The sequence below is a fragment of the Ixodes scapularis genome, unplaced genomic scaffold (genome assembly GCF_016920785.2).
Source record: "Ixodes scapularis isolate PalLabHiFi unplaced genomic scaffold, ASM1692078v2 PGA_scaffold10__122_contigs__length_95168666, whole genome shotgun sequence".
Lineage (NCBI taxonomy): Eukaryota > Metazoa > Arthropoda > Arachnida > Ixodida > Ixodidae > Ixodes > Ixodes scapularis.
In genome coordinates, this window is record NW_024609836.1 from 14,799,913 (window position 1) to 14,823,674 (window position 23,762).

At 45.1% G+C, this 23,762-nt stretch overlaps 1 pseudogene; it reads left to right on the forward strand.

The window, feature by feature from the left end:
- Positions 1-10,326: 10,326 nt before the first annotated feature.
- On the forward strand, positions 10,327-21,898 carry LOC115322076 (annotated as a pseudogene).
- The last annotated feature ends 1,864 nt before the right edge of the window (positions 21,899-23,762 follow it).

Consider the following 23,762-nt stretch of genomic DNA (forward strand, 5'->3'; position numbering starts at 1 on the left):
AAGAGTCTGACCAGATAATTACAGTACTGTTACTCTTTTTTTCACGGGTGCTGTGCCTGCTTGTGATGATGTTGCCCTCAAAAACAAATCGGAAGTACTCTCCTACTGAGACTGTCTGAGGGTACCCAGCTTGAAGGAGAGCTTCTTGTTCACTAGCTGGAAGTTTGGTGACATTTCTTGCCTGACACAGCAGAGTTGCACCGTCCACCTCACATGCCGTCTGGACAAGCCGATGCTTGAGCATCTTGTCGCATACAGCTTTCACAGGCGATGAAATGTTTAATGTTATGGGGAACAACTCTACTTCTTGTGCCATGCACACACGCTCCAAAATCTGCAGGGGTACGCCCTTTGCAGCTGTTACACATTTCACAAGCTTTCCGTTTCCCGTCTCAAAAACAAACGCAGAGTGTGCCCACAGCGGTTCCAGGCCACGCATTGACTTTGCCAGATGCAAGAGCTGATGCATGTTGAATTTCATCATTTTCGCGTTATACAGTCGTAGCACCTGGTCCACGAACCTCTTGAAAAGTGATTCTAAAATAGAAAGAATTCAAGTAAAAATTTATGGTAGAATGGCAGAAAAGCCAGGGCAGATCTTCAAAAAACAATATTTGATGGGTACCAAAATAAAACAGTCCAACTGAAAAGGCACGATATTATTATAAAACTGAAAGTGCTGCTGCTACTATACTCCGTTCAAGGCTAAGCGGGCAGGACGGGTGGACGCTTACGACGTCGAGAGCCTACTACGCGAGGCCGAGTGGACGCTTACGACGTCGAGAGCCTGCTGAAGATCGGGGAGGAGTGCGGCTCGATGCGACCCATCGCGGACCAAGTTACTTTTTGGGCCCAATCAACGGTTGGTCTCGCACAGGGGCGGATTTAGAGGCGGGGTCCGGATGTCCTGACCCCCCTCTTGATTTCTACACGTGTAACTTTTAGGGCGTGAAACGAGGGAGAGGGTTCCTAAACATGCGGTACGCTGACCAACACCTGACCCCCCCCCCCTCAGGAAATTCCTGCATCCGCGCCTGGTCTCGCACCACATGGTCATGCTCTCCATGTGCACTCATGCACACACAGCGGGGTCAGTTGATGAAAGGCAGGCGATTGATTGGTTCGGCAAGCATGTAGCTTCCGTCCTGCCATGTCAGCTTAGCGGTGCATGCAGTAATGCAGTAATGTGGCAAAACTATACGGAGGGCAAGTTCGTCTGCTTCTTGCGCAGGGGGTAGCGGTGACGTCAGAACGCCGAGACCTGATTGGCTGATCGCGACCCCCCTATCAGAGCGTCGTCTGCTCCTTTGCAACGTCGTCTGCTCGCAATGTCGTCTGCGTCTGTCTTACCTTTCCTGCGACTTTCGGAAGTGCAGAGGCCAGATTCACGAAACGAACTTACGGCAAACATGTGCGTAAGACATAACTTAAGAACAAATTCGTATTCATGAGACGAAATTTTCGTAAGTTTTGAGCAGGTTACGACGAAATCCTACGACAGCTCCGAAGCTGTCTTACGCACTTCTTACGATCAAATCAGCATGGCCGACAGCGTCGCTATCGCGACGACCCACGGACGTTTATTTTTCTACGTGCGCTTCTCACGCGTCCCGACTTCAAGCAGCAAAAAAAAGTAAAAAGTACTTGAAACAGACCACGACGAACAAGAACGCTGGATCCACAAACACCCGGGAAAAGCTCCAACGGCCACGATTCCACCGAACGCGACCAAGCGAACACGGCAGTTAGGCCTAGCAGGCACTCCGCGACTCGGCGGCCGTCTGCCCACGACCGGCTGGTGTGCTGAATGGAATATGCCCGCGCGACCCTTGTGAACCCTTCCCGCATTATACTTTGATCGCTGACCTCAGTTTTAGATTAAAAGGTCAATTTCTTCCTCTTGTTATCTCCTTGTTTCCCGAGGCGACGGTGACTCTCGCCGATGAAAAAGCGGTGAATCTCCGACAGACGCAGGAACGGTAAAGCAGCCATCGCTTTGACTAGCAGACGTAAAGCAGACGACGTTAAATGCGCCAACCCGCCGACGCCGTTAAAGAATGAGGGGTCTCGCCCCACATGAAAGGAGGGAAAAAGTATTTGGGAGGGAACCTGCGGACACTAACACGCTCACTCTCGGATCTTAGCGAACAAACCTCGGCGCCTTGGGACACCTCGCCAGTGAGTCCTTTCACTTCCCTCCTTGATACGCGTCTGCTAGTTGTTAGACAGAAACAACGTACCGCTCGTGTTATTTCGTCTTTCCTTTCTGAAAGGCGAATTCAAGCTCGCTCGTTAAAACCTGCACTTCCGAAAGTCACAGGAAAGGTAAGACGGACACAGACGACGTTGCGAGCAGACGACGTTGCAAAGGAGCAGAAGACGCTGAGATAGGGAGTCGCGATCAGCCAATCAGGGCTCGGCGTTCTGACGTCACTGCTACTTCCTTTCCCATGCACAGAAGACGAATATGAGCCCACTTGCGAGGCGTATTAGGACATAAATAACCACGGTCATAAATGCGGTTTATAAGGACCACGCTCATAACTTCCCAATCAAATTTTAAAGCATGTTCCTAGATTTAGTTAAAGACCACTTTGCCTGTATTGGCCGGGGTGCTACCACCCTGAACGTAAATGGCAAGCACATATTCAGTCCTCTGAAGCATACCTAACTATAGTTGGTGACAAGTAAAAAGTACAGTAACCTACGCCCCTCCAACAGATTCACACAACTCCCTCAGCCAACTACAGTTCCAGCTCGTTAATTCAAACTCGTGGGGGACCCAAGCTTTGTTTAATAATGCGGAGTTCCAACTAAAAGAAGTATGTTTTAATGAAGTGCTAACGCTTCACTTGAAGCGTAGGGCTGCACGGTAACAGAGAAACACTCCCGGATTGTAAAAATTGCATGGCTAATAAAGTATACCTCTTAACCATGAAACACAAGGAGAAAGCACCGCCGCGTTGCTATGCACTTTCTAAGATGCGAAAAGTGAGCAACGTGCGTGACACCACCGATTCAGAGAAGCTGGAAATTACGCTGCTTCTGTCGCCACGTGTTACATACTTTCAGGCTTTCCGGTCAGATGGCTGTATTTGCAAACATTAGTGCTGTACCAAAGCAAGGTCTACAAGAGAACAAATATTACTTGGTACGGGGAAAAACTGTCCTAGCGGCATGGCCGATCATTTCTTGAGATATCCTTGTCGACAGCAGTATCCATATCGCCTCCGCAAGCCGGCACCAATGCTTCCAGTAGCGGTGAGGTAGCAGGTTCTCCAGACAAGGCACACTGTAGTAGAGCAGCCAGTTTCGGATGGACATCCGGAACTGGCTGCTCTATGATAGCCGGATGGACATCAGGAGCTTGTTTGCAGATTCCAGAGACTGGGGACTTTTTGCAATTAATACAAACAAAAGAGATGTGCCCTTAGCACTTAATATGCTTAAGCAATAGAACTCTGAGTACTTTTTCATCATTAAAACAGTAGACGACGAAAATAAGGGGGACAGGACACGCGTCTCAGTTGAGACGGGTGTCCTGTCCCCCGTTTTCCGTCGTCTACGGTTGTAACAATCTGCAGCCTAAACCAGCTCGCCTGATTACTAAATGTATCAGCTATTACTTTAGCTTTTCATTTACAAGCTATAAGTGATTTGCCAAGGGAGAGATGAACATGTGTTACCCTTGACAAATTAAACTAACGGCAGGTTTTTTAAAGCATTGTGATTAACTGAAGGGATATGCAACAGAGTGAGGTGCTACACTATTGTAAATTTGCCTCACGTATAACATAATTGCCCTCAAAGGTATTGCAAAGTTCGACTTCACTGTCTTTTTCGAAAAATGTGGCCATGAGTATTTGGCATATCGGGCCTCACCAATTATGTGAGTAGTATGGCACTGCAAACTTAACCAGTGACCCATTAACCCGCAAATTGTTCTTGAAGGAAATCAAAACCAAGCCTTAATAAAAACAACTAAAAAGATCAGCCAAACTCGTATTGCAGGTTCAAGCTGTAAAGCCTCAAGAAAGATTTAGAGGCGGCATGCTATTCATTTTTCGGAGTAATGCAAAAACGATCAAGACTTTTATTGAAGACAGTTCGAGCGCCGTTTTAGTATCCAGCATCGATACAAGTGTGTTACAAGTTTTCGGCTATGGGGACTGTGCAACACCTAAATGGAGTACCCATGGATGGATGGATGGATGAATCCGGCTGAGCCCTTTGGATCGAGCGGCAGCTTACGCCACCTAGCCACTTTGTTTTATCATTTAAGCTTAGAATATTTAAATGTGATATCTATATTCACTCCGCACTGCAAAGAAAGTGAGGCTATAAAACCCGCTTGCCATCAGTTAATAAGAAAATACCTAGTTTTCTCTTGCTTTCTGCCACCATTCACTTAATCTTTGCTTGGTAATCACAGATGCTCATTAATTCCTGCAACTCTGTCCTGTTGTTAGCCATTGGTACGAAATCATCCGCATACATCAGTGCCGGTAAGGATTGCTGAATTTTTCGGCCTAACTTACTGTACGAAAGGTCGAACCCAGTTCTGCTGTGGCAGCGCCACCAATGGCCACAGCGATGTTACAAGGTGTTGTGACGCACCTCCCACTCCCTGCACTTTCGTATGCATCCGTGACTGTATCACCGTGCTCCCAAATTTGCTCAATCTCACTCAAGAGTAAAAGTGTCATCTCTTAGCATTCGAAAACCTACACATGTCCAGCGCTGCTCTACATATGCTTTAAAGGGCAACCTCGCTTCATTTTCGCTACAGAGAAAACACTGTAGACCTTTTTAGTATCATCTCAGAAGACCACACATAAAGAATTACGATATAATTCCGTCTAAATCTAATGAAAAAAGGCCAGGAAACTTTGATACCAGCCCTATCACCAAAATCTGCTAAATCTAGCAGATGACGGAGGTGCAATTAACAGCACAGTCAATACGATAGAGTTGGCGCACCCAACATTGAGTCACTACCTCAGGGTCACGACCACGTGATGCACATAACATCAGTCATGTTCATGTTTTGTTTGTTTTTACTTCTCCGGGCAAACCCAGCTAGTGACGTCAGAAGCATCTCCTCCCGGTGTTGGCTCAGCGGCGTCCACGCGACCAGCGCCAATCCGGATGCCCGACGCCGCCGAAGCTTCTCAGCATCGTGTGCTTCACCTTTGTTGCGATACCGACATTTCGTTTGTGCTATGTGGGCATACACTGCAACTTATTTGTGTTATATTTAATAAGATTAACCATCTGCTAATGATTACGGGATATTCTTTAAGGAATACTTGGCTATGCTTCCAATTAAGCGTAGTCCGCGCAGCTGACTCCTCCCCTTGTAGTGTATCAGGTGATTGTTTGCACCATGCGATTTGTCAACGTTGCCTGTCAGAGTCGATGTTTCCCTTTCAATTCTGGTCGATATCGACACATGTTAAAAGCAAAATTGCGTAAAAAATATTTCAGATTTCACCATAGCAAATGGCCGTTTATTAGTGCTTTCAAGGGTGGGATCAGGCATAATCCCAATTTTTCTGCAATTGAGCGGAGTTGCCCTTTAAAGGGACACTTCAACGAAAGTTGAAATATACCCGTCGTGTTGAAAAATAGGTTGAATATGGTCCACAATATCCGTAAATGACAATCGCACATTTTTATTTTGAACCTGGTGCCTGTATATTTCGTTATAAACGGCAAATTTGGCAAGCGCTTGGAGAGCAACCAGCGGAGAGCACGTGACATCCCCCGCAATCGTGACGTAGTTCCTCTCGGGACGAGCAAAGCTGCGGCGAGGCTGACGTCGAGAGGATGGCCTAGTCGTTCCAGCCACCGAAGCGGTTGCTTTCGTACGAATTTCGAGTGACAGGTTAATCTTCTATACTCTCGTAGAGGGACAATAGCGACTTCTGGGACTCACAGAAGAGGATCTCGGGGGAAAGAGGGGAGTTCCTCCTTCTCCTCTACTCTTATGTTGAGCGGAGGCGAGATAGTTAACGTCATTACCTGTCAAGGTTCCTAGAGTGGCATTACGAACGAGGCGTTAGAGATATCCACCAGGTGCTCTTTGCTAATCGTTTAATTCGTTTCAAAATTCCTTCTCGTGTTTTTTTAACAAGATATTGGTGTGTCCAATGAGATACTGTTTTTTTGAACGCATATAGACCAAAAAATAAGCGCCAAAATTTTGTTGTAGTATACCTTTAATGTGCTTTGGATCGCCGGAAGGGAATAGGCTGACATGTTAACTCTTTACTTCCATTTGTTTGCGGTGAGAGACATTACTGGAATAGAATTCGACAAATTGCTCGCTGCTCGCCTCAATAGGGTGAGTATGTCTATGCTGGAGTCTGAAGACATTGGCTGTGTTGGGAGCCACCATTACAGATATGGTGAACACTTGGTTCAGACAAGAAACACCGCTCGTCTTGTGTTTAGCTTTCTGCGGCTCGTGAAAACAATGCCATTTCAATTTAGAGGGAGTGTGGATATGTACGCTATTCCTGAACAATTCCCAACTTTTCCTCACTGAATACGCACCTCACATTGGCCATCGGTGGTTTTCGTGAACGCCAGATACTCCCCCTATGAATCATACTAGAGTGGCACTGTCTTGTTGCATGCTTCCTACTGCATGTCCGTGCAGGTTGACCGCCCAACATTTGCACAGCATACTAACATCAATGCGCACAAATTCAGGTTTGTCAATCTGTCTTCCCTGCTTATTTTGGTATAAAAAAGGGGAAAGGAGAAGCAAAACCACGCTTTCACTATTGTGCAAGAAGCCGTGAGTCAGATCACTATCCAAGTACTTTGTAGCTAGGGTTCTGCATTTTCTGAGTTTATTTCTAAGCAAAACCGGAGCTTTTTTGTTAGCTGGTTTTATCATAAATTTGGAGTTCTTTGCAGCTTGCTTTTATGGTACATAAAGTTTTTGGTCTTTTTCAGTGAAGGAAATAAAGGGTAGAAAACAGCGCTTTGTAAATTTAGTAAAAAATCCTCTTCAATGTGAGACGCATTAGATTATGGTCAAAGGGAGGCTCCCTGATTTTTATAATGAGCTACACGGCATTCTTTTGCGAAGCCCACAAACAGATGTTTCAATTAAAAATGGCTCCTTTTTGCCCACAACGTGCGAACAGGTTACAGCGACATTGCAGGCCAACTCTTTACGGCATCGTGCTGCAGTGTGTCGTTGCTGTCTATGGGTGGCACAGGCGGCTCCTCATTGTTGTGTGATTTGCACACAATGGCTTTGGCAAGCCACGGTGACACGGCGCACCCTGAGCTCTATTATGCGACAGGATGCGCACTTTCCGTGGCAATGCCATTTCGATGAGTCCTCTGGTGTGCCGTATGCTGGAATAAGCTTTCTACCTGGAACGTCTCCTAGCAAGGGTAAATGTGGGCAGCGTTTTGTACGCATGTGCAGATGCACAGTAGCCATATTACACGTGAGGAGGATGATCTGCAGCAAACGAGGAGCGAGGAGGTGGAGGAGGGGGAGTTGGGAAGCATGCGTGCAAGAGAACTTCCTGTGAGAAGACAGGGAAGCCTGCGAGGTTGATAGTGGTTACGACCAACAACAGACAACACAAACCCCATAAAGCGTCCATAATACAGCTATCGCTGAAAAAAGAAAGCACAAAACTTGTTAGACGATTCCGGCAACATATAATTACCGGTCGGGTTCATGACAGCCAACAGTCTCGAAAATTCTAAATCTTTAGGATAAATTCCAACCGACAAAAGTTTTACAAGCAAGCGGTTTTTTTATTTTATCGGATTTGTTTGAAAACGCAGAACCCTACTTCTAGCTATGAACCCTGAAAGTAAAAAGATGCCTTGATTAATACTACTTGTGAGGTGATTGGCTTGAAAGAATTAAGATTTGTCTTAGTTAAAGTATCTTATAATTTCGTCATTTGCATTACAAACTGTATGTAAATATGAGGCCTACACAGAAATCCCCACTCTTACCAATGTAAAACCTTTCGGCAGAGTTGAAGGAATCCAGCAAATGCTCCGTCAGCTGCTTGGTGACGCCAAGAAGAACCGAGTGCATATATTTGCATGCCTGGCTGGACACCATGTCGTAGTTCTCCAGATTAATCATTGGAGAAGGTCCCTTGAAGCCGTTCACCGTTGTTTCATAGGTGACCGCATACTTCATGTCCCGCAGAACAAGCTCGTGGGTGCGTTCTTCGATTCGATGTTCCTCTGAGAACCGCATGGCACCTGGTAAGAAATATACTACAATAGTAAGAGCAAGTAAGCAAGCAGACTGGGTGAAAGCAAAAGTAAAACATGCTGGGCGCGAAGCTCTTATTGTGACATGCATAATTAAATATTTACCTTCCAAGTGTTCCCCAGCAACCACGCACCATGGGCAACCGAAGTACCGGTTGAACTGCACTTGATTTTGAACTGCGGCACTGGCTGGAGCATCGAGGCAACAACAGACAGCATAAACTTTGGATGACACCGTTTATGATTTTGCTTGCCGAATGATGGGATCCATGCTTGACAGATGCTCCCCGAACTTGCCCAGAAAAAGAGACATGTCCAGGTGCTTCGGTCCGAACCAGATGCCAGCGACACCACTGGCTGAGGAACGGTCGGGAGCAGGCACTTCGTTCATGACAAACTGCAGTGGCCAGACAGAAGCCTTTGAAGACTTTAAAATCGGGCTTCCATCTGTATTGAACGCCATTGTCAAGTCTCTCCACTGCAATGCTCCACTGGCTTTCATTTTTCTGTAAACACTCCCATCGGTTATGTCCTACATCGTGTCTTCAGGATTGCTGTTCAGCCTCTCCAAGTTGCAGTACAGCTCATCTGACGTCTTGCTGACGACTTGACGCACTTGGTCCGACACGTCGAGGATTGTAAAGAAGTTCCCTTTACTGCGAAGCTCCGAGATTGTGGTACGCTTCTGGCACGTTGTGCAGATAATCGTGGAAGTCCCATCCTCCGCTGTCGGAAGGAAGCCTTCGCAAAACTCACAGTAGTAGTAGTCTGTTGAACGCTTCAGTTTAGAGGCCAACAGCTTCCGGAACAGGTACTTCGTTCGGGGAAGCACCTCCATTCCGGATATACAGTTGATCATTAGGAGCAGCTTATCGAAGCCGCTCCACGTCAGGTTCCCGGACGTCACAAAAGTCATAACCGTGGGTAGTACCTCTGCCTTGCTGATGTTAGATATCGGCAGAATCGCATGCTGCAAGCTTTCCAAGCAGCAGGCCACAATCTCCGCGGCATCGACAGTGGAGTCTTCCCGAACAGTGTCGTCGAGCAGGCCATCGTCCCAGTTGTCAGGCTGCGTGTCGTTGCTGCCTACCTCGCCGAACTGGGGTCCACCTTCAGACGAGCCTGCACCGTGTTCCGTTGCTTCTGCAGCTTGTGCACCAGTCAGATTTATTGTGCTCTCGGTTTCGCAATCTGTAGTTGAGGCTTGATGCTCTTCCGCAGTCTCGTCAGGTGTACGGGCCAGCCTACTTCGGAAATGCCTTGTTGACGACGGAACGATGAAAGCTTCATTAGGCTCCAAGTACTTCTTCCTTGACCGTTTCCGCAGTTGGTTTGACATAGCAAACCAAGAACAGCATGGCCTCCTCTTTTACTACCTTCTGTTGTGTTCTCTTCCTGCCCCAGTCTCAGGTTTACAATCATGTTCAACAAAGAAAGGGTTTGACCTTCAAAGGTGCGTTTCCTCTAACAAATCATTCAGTCCAAAGAAACAATACTATACACTGCTAACAGCCGGAACTGGGGCCATCTTCAAAAATGAGAACGACATTGCCCTCCTACCACGAACCACAAATGGATAACACAGCGACTTTCTCGAACAAGTCCAAGGATACACATATAAACAACACTAGTACTACAAAAAAAAAAAAAAACTTTACAAGCGTAGAAATTGTTTATATTCGTGCCCAAACTGCAATGGCGCCTGACTTACACAGTTGCCAGACGTTTTTATACAAATCGTTTCTTGGACTACACGTTTACAATCATGTTCAACTCACACCAGCTCGCCTGCACTCTGACTATTTTTTGGGGTTCCTCATTTGCTTCCCATACCTCATTTTTCATTAGTAATTCCCTGGGTGTCATGACTAGAGGGCGCGCTATGTCGTACATAAGTTAAGTTGATTAGTCCCGGTCCCGCCCGCATACGAATCTGCTCTTCGTGCTTTGATGCAGAAGCTCTTCGGTGTACCTCCTTGTTTTGAGAGCAGAAGTTCTTCGGTGTACCTTTTTGTTTTGAGAGCCTAGTAGCAGCGTGGCAGCGCGGCAGCGCTAGTGATGTTTGCTCATGTGCACAATGTGGAGGATAACCTCAAGGCGGTCGCGTCCCAACTTTAGCCCCAAGAGCGTTGCGGATTACGACAAGGCGCACCTGTACGAGACCTACTGGAGGAGTCCCCAGGGAACAGAGGAAGGGTATTATTCAGCCCTAATTCTGCAGGTGGAAGGTAAGACACTTTTCAATATGAGTTAAGCTATACGCGCTACGTCGTGCACCTTGATCGGTAATGGATTTAAGCACGACGCGAAACTCGTGAAACACGACTGGTTGGAACAACTTTCCGTAGTGGTGGTGTAGTATAGTGGTAACGTTTCTGCTTCACATGTTCCTGTCCCCGGTTGGGTCGGGTTCGATCCCCAGTGAAGCTTACTTTTTTATCCTTTTAAATGTTTGTTTTTGTTGAGCATGTAACGATATTTACAACATATTTTTTTTACAATAAACACACACACACAAAAAAAAGAATGTTGACGAAGTTTAGCTGAACTAAGTAGGACGGGACTTTCTTTCCGGAGGTGCAATCGGGGACAGCGGGGCTTGGGTTGCCGGCTGGACGGGCATGTGGGTTAATAGTTTTGCAATTACCAGCCGCACACTGTCGCCGCGAAGCATTGTGAACGCGGGCGGGGGGCTGCCTTAAGACGCTACCCAGTGATACCCTTTTTGTGACACTAAATAAATTCTCAACTTTGCACCCCAATCGACGTATGGAGAAGGACTAGTTCTAATTGAAAACATGGAAAATGACAAAATAATTAGCAATTCAATGCAGCAGGCCTCATGGAAAGATGCCAAAATTAATCTACTAAATTTGGCTTTTTTTGTTTTACTACCCCTGCCATCTGTCAGCTGTTCTACGAAGCTTCGAGATACACACGGGCTGATACGTCCGAAAGATAGTTGCATTGATATTGCAGACTCTTGATGAGCTGTACTCGTGTGATGGACACGCGCAAATCATCTTCCGCGCTGAAAGGGTTAATCAATGCCTTTTTTGATGTTTAGTGATCATTAAAATGCATTTTATAAATCACTTTACTTTCATTATTGAATATGTAGCTTACACGACTTACTATTTTTGTGCATCGTGACGTCGCCCTGGAAAATAGAGCATACCTGAACAGCCGATTATGCGGTGCTCTTCGTGCAGCAATAAGCAAAAATTCTGAGCAGCAAATATCCTTCCTCCGTTGATCAGGAGTTGATGATAGAGTTTCAGTAGAAATCTCACAACTTAATTTTTTGTTTTTTTCTAAAACACAATGTAAGGAGGATAAGATCCAGAACCTCCTGAAGTCCAGAGGCACAGCTCTTCCTGTGATCTTTGAGGTCCCAAAGACTGCCATTCAGGTGACCTTCTACCTATATGTCTCAGATTAGTAGTAATATATACATTTTCTGGGCAACTCATGCAATATCAAGGAAGGAAAAGGCACTTGCCCAGAAGGTTGCGAGGAAAAAAGAATTGAAGGCAATTCTGGGAATTGCCTTCATCGAGTGATGATGACGACGAAGGGCTTGTGCCTCGAAAGCTGCTGACGATTGAGAAGCAGGCGAATGCTCAGCTTGAGAAGGAGCTGGGAAGAGTACGAGCTGAACTAGGGACTTCAAGGAAGGAGTTGGAAGAAGAGCGGAGATTAAGAGCAGCCCTTTCTTGGACGCTCCTTTTGAAGTTTGGTATGTGATAATGCTGATAATCTTGCTTGTTAGCAATTATATAGAATGATCCCCAAGCCTCTAATTTGTGAATGTTCATACAGACGATGATGGACTCCACATCGCCAAGGCACGTCCACCACAACAGGCAAATGTCAGCACGCTGGGGTAAGTTCTTTTCCTTCTCTTTATGAGAAATGCACCATTTGTAGCAGCTTTAGCAAATTGTTTTCTTTTATGCGTCACGATTATACAACATCTCTACTGCTTTCATAACTACTGGTCGACATCTACAGAGCTCTACCCAACATCAGCACGCCTCTCGCTGGAAAAAAGACTGCGACCCACAAACCACAAGGTGTGGCAGCTTGGGCAAGTTCTTCAGCCTTCCTTTCAAAAAGAAATTACCTATTTTTTATCGTCTCGTCGTGCTTCTTTGACGCTTTAGGAATTAAACTTTGTTCACGTAGGTTGAATGAGCTTGTCATTAGTAATAACTCCAGCTTTCATGTCTTCCTATAGGCATCTTGACAGGGCTCGCCTTAGCATCAGCACGCCTCCCAGTGCTGGAAAGAAGACTGCAACCTACAAACCACAAAAGGCGGCAGCTGCGAGTGACGGCCAGCTTTGGCAAGTTCTTGAGCCTTCCTTTTAGAAAGAAATTATTTCCTTCAGATTTCCTCGTCATGCTTCTTAGGTGTTTTGGGGATGCAACTGTACTCTCTTAGGTTTAGCGAGCTTGTCATTACTAGCATCTTCTGTTTTCATATCTTCCAATCGTATGTCGTGACAGGGCTCGACCCAGCGTCAGCATGCCCCCCAGTGCTGGAAGAAAGACCTCGTCCCACAAACAACAGGGGGCGGCAGCTCCAAGTGACGGCCAGCTCGGGCAAGTTCTTGAGCCTTCTTTTCAGAAAGAAATTACTTTCTTCAGATTTTCTCGTCATGCTTCTTAGGTGCTTCGGGAATTCAACCATATTCTGTTAGGGTTAACGAGCTTGTCATTACTAACATCTGCGGCTTTAATATCTTCTGATTGGCATCGTGACAGGGCTCGACCCGGCGTCAGCACGCCCCCCAGTGCTGGAAAGAAGACTGCGGCTCACAAACAACAAGGGGCGGCAGCTACAAGTGGCAGCCAGCTCGGGCAAGCTCTTGAGCCTTCCTTTTCTGAGGAATCAACATTGCCATATGTGCTTTCCTATGCTGATCAGCTGCTTGGACGAATGAGGCATAGTTTTCTTGGTGTTATGGGCTTGTCATTGACAACATTTTTCTTCCTTTTATATATACCAGTTAGCCGAGTCCTGGGGTTCTGGAGCAAGTCATGGGCACCCCCATCGAAGCCTTGGTGAGAACTTGCTACTTGATTCTGATTCCCCTGCAACTAGGTGTCGGTTTTTCTAACCTGCATTTGCATTACAGTCTAAAACATGTTTCTGAAAGGCCTAAATGTATAGCAAACTTACAGGTATTTCAAACATTGTACTATCAAAAATGTATCAAAACACCTTGCTAATTGTGTAGTCCACATTGCAAGCTGATGAATTTGCACCTTGTTGTGCCGAGTCAAAGAGAATCTTTTACTGGTGCTCGAAGGAGTTTGCTTAGTAGAAGCAGACCATGCAAAGGCATTGGCAGGAATGTATTTCTGCAATTTTCCTGTTCGACAGCAGGTGTCACATGACACAAAGTGGCGAGTATTCAGTGAGGGCTTGGTGACAGTAGAGAGCATGGTTAAAAACCGCGCACAAAGAGATAAGGATGAACGAGCAAGGAACAGGGAACACAGACAGGCGCGCACTCACAACTCTGGTATATTAAAGGGATACTTCAACGAAATTTGAAATATTCCCATCATGTTCAAGAATAGGTTGAATATGGTTCACAATATCCGTAAATGACAATGTCACGTTTGTATTTTGAGCCTGGTGGCTGTATTTTTCGTTATAAACGGCCCACTCTGGCAAGCGCTCGGAGAAGGCCCAGCGGAGACCACGTGACATCCAACGCAATCGTGACGTAGGTCGTCTCAAGACGAGCAAAGCTACGGCGAGGCTGACGTCGATAGGATGGCCTAGTCGTTCCAGCCACCGAAGCGGCTGCTTTTGTACGAATTTTGAGTGACGGGTTAATCTTCTATAATCTTGTAGGGGGACAATAGCGACTTCTGCCACACACAAAAGGCATTCTCTGGAAGAGGGGAGTTCCTCCTTCCCCTCTTCTCTCGTCGTCGCCGGAGACGAGACAACCTCCGTCACAAGCTGTCAGGGTTCCTAGACGGGCATTAAAAGCGAGGCGTTAGCGGCATTCACCAGGTGCTCTTAGCTAATCGTTTAATTCGTTTTAAAATTCCTTTTCGTGACGTTTTTAACAAGATATTGGTATGTTCGATGTGATGCTGCTTTTTTGAACACATATAGACCAAAAAATGAGCTCCGAAATTTCGTTGTAGTATCCCTTTAAGTGAAGAAAAGAAAGTTGAAGCACAATTTTTTGGGTGTATCTCAAAACGTCCCATTCGCATTTGAACCTTGAACATTTCGTCCCATTTTCATTTGGTCCTCGTTTGAACCTTCTCGTATATCGGAATCGTTTTTTTCGCAGCTGGGCCCATTCTCATTTTGCCCGTTATCTGGAAACGTCCCGTTCGCATTTGGACCTTGCGCATTTCGTCCCATTTTCATTTGGTCTGACTTGTTTGAACCTTCTCATAAGATCCAATTGTATTTTTCGCAACTGGACCCATTCTCATTTCGCCCGTTCGCGCTACGACCGAATGGCACTAGTTCGGCATGCTTCCAACGTCATTATGCCTTCGCGACTTTGTTGATGAGCCTTACCTCGCTTGGGCCCCCAACATACCATCAGATATATGTTATGTGTAGGGGTATGCACTGAGAATCGTACAATGACACCTGCTTCCCTTCCTCAAAACAAACGAAAAAAAGGTGATGAGCATTTCTTTCGGAAACTTCATTAGAACAGAAATAGCATACATTATAGAAGTGGTGGCATTGTGCCAAGTCGAGAGACCTGAAACAATGTGACATTTCGAAGACTGATCTGGCTGCGATAAATAGTTGGTTTGTCTTATTGTCAGCTAGTAGCTTTTGATCAAGACCTCGACGTACTGCTAACATCCATAGCAGAGAGAGTATGCCGGTAGCGTGGCACACACACACACACACAAAATATATCAATATATTTATTAATATTACCCGAAAAAAGATAAAAAATGTGGTATTCAAAGATTCAAGTGCGACGGGTCCAAGAGAGAAGATCTTTTCAAGAATGGCTATTTTGAAAAGGGCCAGGTGAGAAGGGCGAAACAAGAACGGGCCCAAATGAGGAGGGTTGAAATGCGAAAGACGAAATGGGAAAGGGTCAAATGCTAAGGCTGAAGCGAGAAAATCTTTTTGAGAATGGTTGTTTTGAGAAGGGCAGAACGAGAACGGACTCAAATGAGCAGGGTTGAAATGCGAAGGACGAAACGGGAGAAGACCAAATGCGACAGGTCCAAGAGAGAAGATCCTTTTGAGAATGGTTGTTTTGAGAAGGGCCAAGTGAGAAGGGCGAAACAAGAACGGGCCCAAATGAGGAGGGTTGAAATGCGAAAGACGAAATGGGAAAGGGTCAAATGCTAAGGCCAAAGCGAGAAAATCTTTTTGAGAATGGTTGTTTTGAAAAGGGAAAAACGAGAACGGACTCAAATGAGCAGGGTTGAAATGCGAAGGACGAAACGGGAGAAGACCGAATGCGACAGGTCCAAGAGAGAAGATCCTTTTGAGAATGGTTGTTTTGAGAAAGGCCAAGTGAGAAGGGCGAAACAAGAACGGGCTCAAATGATAACCACCCCAATTTTTTACAGGGGACACCGGCACCAGGGGGTAAGCAGTTCAGTCGCAGTCAAAGTTTCGCAAGAAGGCAACTTCTTGCGAGCATTAGACAAGAGAGAGGTTCTGCAGGGATGCTGGATGATGTTGAGCAAGGTTCCTGAGCTCAGGACCTCATTTTTTCTTGCTCTCTGCTGAAAATCATCATGCTTGTGCTACTTCAAAATTATTATGGACGATTGTGGCGTCTATGCATGGAAGCAAATTTATTGCACGCATGGGTGATCTGTCGGGTCCAACAAAGTTTTCTTTGCTGGCAACTCATCTTGGTTGCAGCTGTTTTCATAGTGAGCATGTTTTCGCAGCATTCTGAGCACGCAGCAGAAAACCACGCTGGGGACCGTGACAAGGACCAGGACAAAAATATTGAGGCGGACCTCGGGGAGGATCTTGTTGAGTGCGCCGACTGGGATGCCGATTGGGACATTGATGAAGATGTTGGAGGCGACGTCGGAGGCCACGTCGCAGAGGACGGCGGAGATGGAAACGCCATTGATAAACACATTAGAGGTATCGCCGCAGATGGAGACGCCGTCGGCGAGAACGACAGCTATTCTACTCCGCTTTTCCAAGTGCAGGAAGGACAAGTAAGTATCTTTCTTGAGTCAGTTGTGCATTTTTTATTAAAATGATAAATAAAACCCCTTGTACTTCTACATTACTTTTATTGGGCAGTCTATGCAGGTGTATTGATTGATTTTATGGAATATATACAAGGACTGAAATAGTTTTTTGGACAGCATATCATGTATCTGTGCAGTCTGCTTTCATGCACAGCTTTTGAAGTTTCCTCCTCCCTGCATTTTTTAAAAGCTTAACAAGAAATGTGGGGCTCTCAATAGTGGTTTGAATTTAACTTCTCTCTGTGATTTAAAAGTGCATGTTTCACAGGCTCTGCAACAATGTTCTAATCTTTTCAGATTCATGTGGGGTCGAACATCTTTCCATTGAAAATAAAATTTGAATTCGGATTTGATGCAAAAACCGACTCGATGTGAATTAAGGACGCAGCAAGGACCATGTGGTCTACGGCAGAGCTCCTCGAGCGCAGCGTCAGTGGGAAACCTTGCAAGACGTACCTGAAACTGGGTGCCTTGGGCAAGAAGAGAATGACCCCAGAGAAGAAAGGGGCTGTTTTGAGTAAGTGGTTTCATAGCTCAATTTTCTAAGCGGCTCGCGAGTGTTTCCAGTGTACAAATTGAAAGCTCTATGCTGATTGTCACCTCCATATCAAAGCATGTTTCACACTAAATTCATATGTGCCGTGAAGTCGTCAAAGCTTGGCTAAAGGGTTTCTCCTCCAATTTTTTTTCATAGTCTCTGCTTTTCCTTGTACTTGGTTTAACACATCGATAGACACGGCTGAACTCAAACGAAATTTTGTCTCGAAGTCATTCAATTTTGAAACATGGGGTTGCACCGTTTTATTTTTTTTTTTCAAACTGAAGGCCACTACGGACAACAGTGAAAAAGTCATGTCAGTAAGAGGCATAGGTTCGGTGTTTGGGCGGTTCGTCTTGTTCCCAACTGATTACACAAAGTTTCATGGTGTGAAACAAATGCTATTGAATCCCATTCCAATCTTGATTAGTAAGCAGTACAAAACAAAATCCGCTGCGTGCTCTATTTCTAGACCGCCCTCTCGGCCTGCAACGTCGGTATGTCCGTAATGTCACGCTACTGGAAAGTGCAGGAACTTTTGAATGTTTTGTTTTAGCACAATTTTTGTTCACTGTTTTTTCTATTATTATTCCGAGTCTCGAAAAGGGCAAGGACCGTGTATTCAGGAAATGTAGTTACTTCGGGTAGACCAAAAATTCGTGGAGTACCCCTTAAAGCACCCTAGTTCAAGGGTCTTATAGGGGGGGGGGGGGGGGGGGGGCATATCAGCAAATTATAAATTTCTACAGAAACAAAAAACAAGACAACGGCGACGACAACCAGAAAAAAATGACATGCTGTCAGAACTAAGATAGTAGAAGCAAACAAAAACACAGGAAAGCTATGCTGCATGCACATACAAGATAATGGAATTCCTGAATATCACACGTTCTGTGACAGAAACTAGCATCTGCGGAATATTGTTGCAGTCCACAATAGACAATTTGCTATTTTCCCAAGCACCCCGGCACACGCGCGAGTATGTTGTGCTGTATGGTGGTCAAGTAAGCGGCACTCGAAGGCATACGCTTCAGTGCAAGTCAACGGAGTGAGCGCGGGCGGCCATATCACAGCGCACTCGGCTCTCGCGTCGCGATTGTTGATTCAGAGCTCTGCGTATCCCTATGACATCTGCGCGGGTGTTCATAAACAGCTCGTCTCGACTGCACGCGGGTCAAACTGAACAAAAATGAACAGCTAACAGCGCGATAGGAATCGATAGCAACGGTAGTACACACCCGGCGAACGACGCGCGAAGCGGCGTGTTGTCCTGTCGGCACTCCCGTCGAAAAAGACAGAATGAAGACATGAATACTATATATATTCAAAAAATACTGCGCGCAGAAGAGAATGGAAACACTTAAAAGCAATAAAAATACACTGGAATAGATAAAAATATGTAATGGAATCGAAACACAGAGGATTAAGAAGAGGAAAGCAACAAGGCAATGCGATCTCAAGGCAGAGCGGCCAGGCGAGCGACACCCTCTCCCACAATTCCTCGTGCGCGGGCCGGGGCGCTTGGGGGATTTCGCAAAAGATCTATTGTGAGAAGTAGGAGTGAGTTGTTAAATGCATTAGTTGAACCGGATATGCGCTGAAAGTAGTAGGAGTTGACATGACGACCGCACAGGAGTTTGAAGGAATAAACTTCTGATAGTGGAATGATGGTGATAAGAATTGTTGATTAAGCAAAGAGTAAGAGTAGACAAATTTTGGTTTGTTTTATTGCGAATAGATCTCTAAAATTGTAATTCGACAAGATGGGGTGCTCGATTTTGGACTGCTTCATTTCGTTTCACAGTGAAACGTATACTACTAAACTGTTATACAGCGCAGTGTCAATCAGCTTTTAGAATTCCAATTGTTGTTTTCAGATATGTACAGGAAGTACATTCAGGACAATTCCTCCGTGAGGAAGGTAGGCTTCCTGGCCGACCCAAATCTCTCTCCCGACAAGAGAGTGGCTGCTACCGTAGCGATGAGGGAAGCTCGTCTCAAGAACATGAGCAAGTACGTTGCTGAAATGTGTAACGACCAGCAGAAGAAGTAAGTGGGGTGTATTATAGTGCCAGCATTCATTTGCATATTAATTTTCCCTATAAAGTGTGGAAAGAAATGCCATATATGTTCTATGTTAGAATCCTGACTTATGTATTATTGAGGATAATTTGACTTACAGATAGGATTTTATGATGACCTGCTCTGGTTGTAAACCTTTGGGTGCAGTGCAAGCAAACATATGTTAGCACAGCATATCTGCTCCCGGTGTACACGTTTTCCTGGCTGTTATGTTCATAAACACCAGTCCTGTTAAGCTCCCGTAGGAATATCTCCATTAATTTTCCGTCTTTTGAATTCGCGTCCCAAAAGTTTCTTCCGAAAATCTGCTTACGCAACCAGGCAACACGTTGGGTTGTGAAGTATCCAAGTTTGGACCGAGATGGAACGACAAAAATCTGTTATAACGTGCAAAATGTATATTTTGATTCATCCTCTTTCTCATGATTATGATGAAAGTTGTATTCTAGTCTCCCGGCATTTTTAACCTTTCTACCTCTCTATAAATGGTAAAAATGCAGCACTTCGGGACAAAATATTCGAGATGCAATTATGACTGTACTAGCGGCGATGAAAACTGAAGGTAGTTGGTTGTCTTTTTATTTTGGTCATAAGCTGTTATAACTCGACTGTATGAGTAGCTATTAGTGTTTTGGCAACGTTTATTAATGCGTTGATAATAATGCACTAGAACCCAGATATCAGTGAAAAGATTACAGGGTCCGTCTGTCGACAAACCAATGAAGAGGGAAGCGCATTGGGTAGACAGGAGGAGTGTAGTAAAGGACAAAGGCGAGAGGGAGGCGACATCACAGGGTTGAAGCCTATGAGTGCACGCGGCGCGGGGAATGAGAAGGGGTGACGTCACGGGGCAGCAGGCCGAGTGGTGGGGCTCCAGTTGCTGGGGCGAGTCTGAACTGTGCGGAGCGTGCATGCCTTGGTTTGGAAAAAAAATTAAAGGAGGACCCATTGGTGGATTCTTAGGAAATCATTACCTTTCGAAAACTCCACACGTGACCATTTTTTGGGAAGTGTTAATAACACTGACCCTGTAACGAAGCCATAAAGAGGCAGCAAAAAATAGAGGAAGCCAAAGAGTAAGCCAGTACAGAAAAGTGAAGGGGTCATCGTTAGCATTTCCCAAAGGGGGTTATGTGTGGAGCTTCCCAAGCGTCATGCGACACATTTCCTATTAATTAAATACAAATTTCCAGGGCTATGCATACTAGAGCAAGTCAAACATGCTAAATTACCAATCCGGTTTCTATCCTGCTTCTGAACTTGCAGGGAAAAACTTGGCCGGGCACTTTTCGTGGAGGAGAGTGAGGTAAGATCATTAAGACTTTAATGGCCAATTTCTCGTGAAGGGTTGGAAGAAGGTTAGTTTGAGACACTGTCATAAAGCAGAATTGGGGGGGGGGGGGGTCAAACTTGGGTTTATTTAGATATGCTGCATGCCTTAAAGTGCTTTAAAGGCCGCTCCAACAATATTTAAGCTTCTGCGTTTTTTGCGCTTTCCGCCTTTTTAGAGGCTTGGGAGATGCTGAGAACAAAAACGAAACCACAAAATAATAGTGTTTCGTACGGTGGCGTTGTGTGGTGCTAAATGCAAGCGACCGTTGACGTGGAGTAACCTGTTTCAGTGACCAGAGTTATCAGACTTTTCTCTCTGGGCATGGAACAGTATGTTTGATTGTGTTTCCCGTCCTTATTCTGTATAAAAGTTGTTTATGTTGAGTTTTGAGAGCATTGAACTAAACAGAGTTTCAAAACTGTGTAAACAACGATAACAGAACATAGTTGACTTACCCCGTCAGGGAGCAGTGCTATTATGCCACCATTGGAGGTTCTTGATATGTAATGGAGTCTGTTTGCTTGCTTGATTTTGTCATTTTAAAATTCTCATAGCTTCTGGAATAATGAGAATTTTGTAATGAAAATTGTTCCTTCATGTTACTACATCGTCTGAGGTCGGCCTCACCGCAAGTTTTAACCAGTAAAAAGATTGTTGGAGGGGCCCTCTAAATATTACGCCGGAAAAGAGATTTCTTTTTCCTAAAAGTTTTGGAGTCGAAACTCGCACTTCTTGGGGCTTAAAGGTATGTCGCCATGTTTTAGAAAATCCTTTTAGATTTTGATCTTAAAACTTGTACATTATGTCTGCCTTGTGAGGGGCAGTTTTGTAAAGCCTTTAGGTGTGTTATCCAACTAAAGATAAAACAAATAATACTTTTTTAATAAAATGGCCCCAAATATTTGTGTTACAATAACAACCGTAACGCAATTCGGGCACAGGCATAGGAAATGGCTTGGCCGTAATGTAGATGTATGAGCAGGCTGTCCGATGAACTAGGAACTTTGAATTGTCGTAAGTGTGCTATAGGCAAAGTACCAAAACTTCTGTCATTTTGGGTGATAGTGTTTCAATTCAAGCATCATAACATCAATACTTATTTGTAATTTTTAATTATCCTAGTTGGTTGCACAATCTAATGTGTAGGGAAGATCTGTACCAAAGTTGCAATAAAAAATGTTTATTTATAATAATGTTACGGGCGTTCTCACAGCGAGAAAACTTAGAAAATCAAGTTTTGAGGAAAGCGAAACTCGTCCTAATTTTTTGAAGCTGTTATCCCTACCATGTCCAAAAAATACAATCGCTCTACAGGCGTGAATGTGCAAATCCTTTCTATGTTAAGATAATTGCATAGCCCCTTTAAACCATCTCATCCTGTCCTCAAAATGTTTCTAATTACAGGAGCCCATCAGTGATGCTTAAACCTCGGGGAGCTAAGAGAAGATTCAGTGAGTGCTATCACAACACTTTCTTTTAATACTAATCTTGCATTGTCCCTAATGGATAATGCAAGTGGCACCTCTTGAGGCAAATGAGCTTGCTTTCTAGTCTCTTGGTGAATTTGGATGGTCAATGTTCAGCAAGCTATTACCGGGCACTAGGAATAGCATTTGCACGATCAAAATATTGCAAGCGCGCGCCGTCCGAGTGGGCGTTCTTTGGCCAGCGCAGGTAAATTTCTGGCACTTTTTTTTCACCCAAGCACCAAACAAATGTTGCTGGTGGGTACCAGGCAATATTTGGTGTGATTGTACCCACATTAGAAGAATAGATGAATGACGGAATTAAACTAATAAGGCCTTGAGCTGTTTGTGGGCACATTAAGCAAAAATAAATGAATAAATAAATAAATAAATAAATAAAAGTGTCAAACTGATCTGTAGTCATTCGGCAGTGACTGATCAAGCTAGATGAAGCCATTTTGAGTCGAGGCACACAACATAAGCAAAAATGCTTTGAGAATGAGGGCATGGGCGACAGTGCCAATAACCAACTCACATCTTGCATAGTCGATGCCATGACTATCACCAGTTTTTTTTTTTTAGCAGAATTTTTTTATAGTAAGTAAACTTACTTTTTCCGAGTGCCACGTGCTCAGCTTCATCGTCACAGTTTTACGTTGGCTACTTTAGTCCAACTGGTCCCTCCTTGCAGTCTACCAACAAATAGTTTTGCCCTCCTAGACACCCCTTATTTTTAACTTATTTCAGACAGGTATCTTTACAGTTTGGCGAATCAGTTAAATACATATAAACAGCATTCTGAATAAGACAGTTTGCTTCACAGTGTGAAAAACAACTACCAATTTTTTTCTGTTTCCTACTGGTTCAGTCGGATGTGAGTGTGACAAAATGGAAGAGGGCCAATTCTGTGTTCCAAACTGCGTGTACTTTCTTTTCTGGGTTGAGGCCAAAAATCGAATGGTACAGTAAACGCTTTGTTTCGAGATACAGCGACCTGGGAATGCGCACAGAAAAAAAAAACGGAGGTTCTCCTTGCGGGGAAGAGGCGAAACAATCTGCCCGTCTAGCATTTTGAAAGCCACAGTGTGTCACCGACAGATTTCTGCCTGTGCTGCCAGTCAAATCTTACCAGTGGTTGGCCGCCAAAACTTGCCATTTGTGACGAGTCGCACTCAACACCAGCGCTTATTTTTCTTAAAGGTCGACGTACGGTTTGCACATTTAAAGCAATAGCTTTATGGGCGACACTTTGCGGAGATTTTGAGCTCGTGGGCTGTCGTCGCAGCTATCAACAGCACACACACAAGCTTTCTCCCCGTCCTTCCCGCATGAAGGACTGCCACTCGCATTTACCTTCGCCTCCTCCTTTTTACATGGAGGTCTCCCACGAATAGAAAGGAGTTTACCCACGCACATCCGCAGGCTTTCCACACGGCGTGCAGGCAAACTGTACTAAAATTAACTGTTCGACTATCATAAACACTGACGCGTGAAGGACGAAGCACAAGAAAGAGAGGGACACAGGACAAGCGCTTGTCCTGTGTTCTCTGTCTTGTCTTTCGCGGTTTAGTGTTTATTTAGGTTTCGGGAGAGAGCGGTTCGTGGAGGTAAGATGCCGCGGGGTGCGACTGCTCCGCCGCTTCAAAGGCGCTTACTCCGCCGAGGCCGTTGTCGAGTGCAGGCAGCTTGGCTAGCTTGGCCGCTCTGCGAAAAGTGTCGAGTGGGACACGGATGAACTTGCGGGCAGATAACGACTCTTGATAGCAGATGCCCCCTTCATATTTATACCTCAATTCTTTCCTCCGCATCCTCTTCCCGTAGAAACGACCGTGTCACGG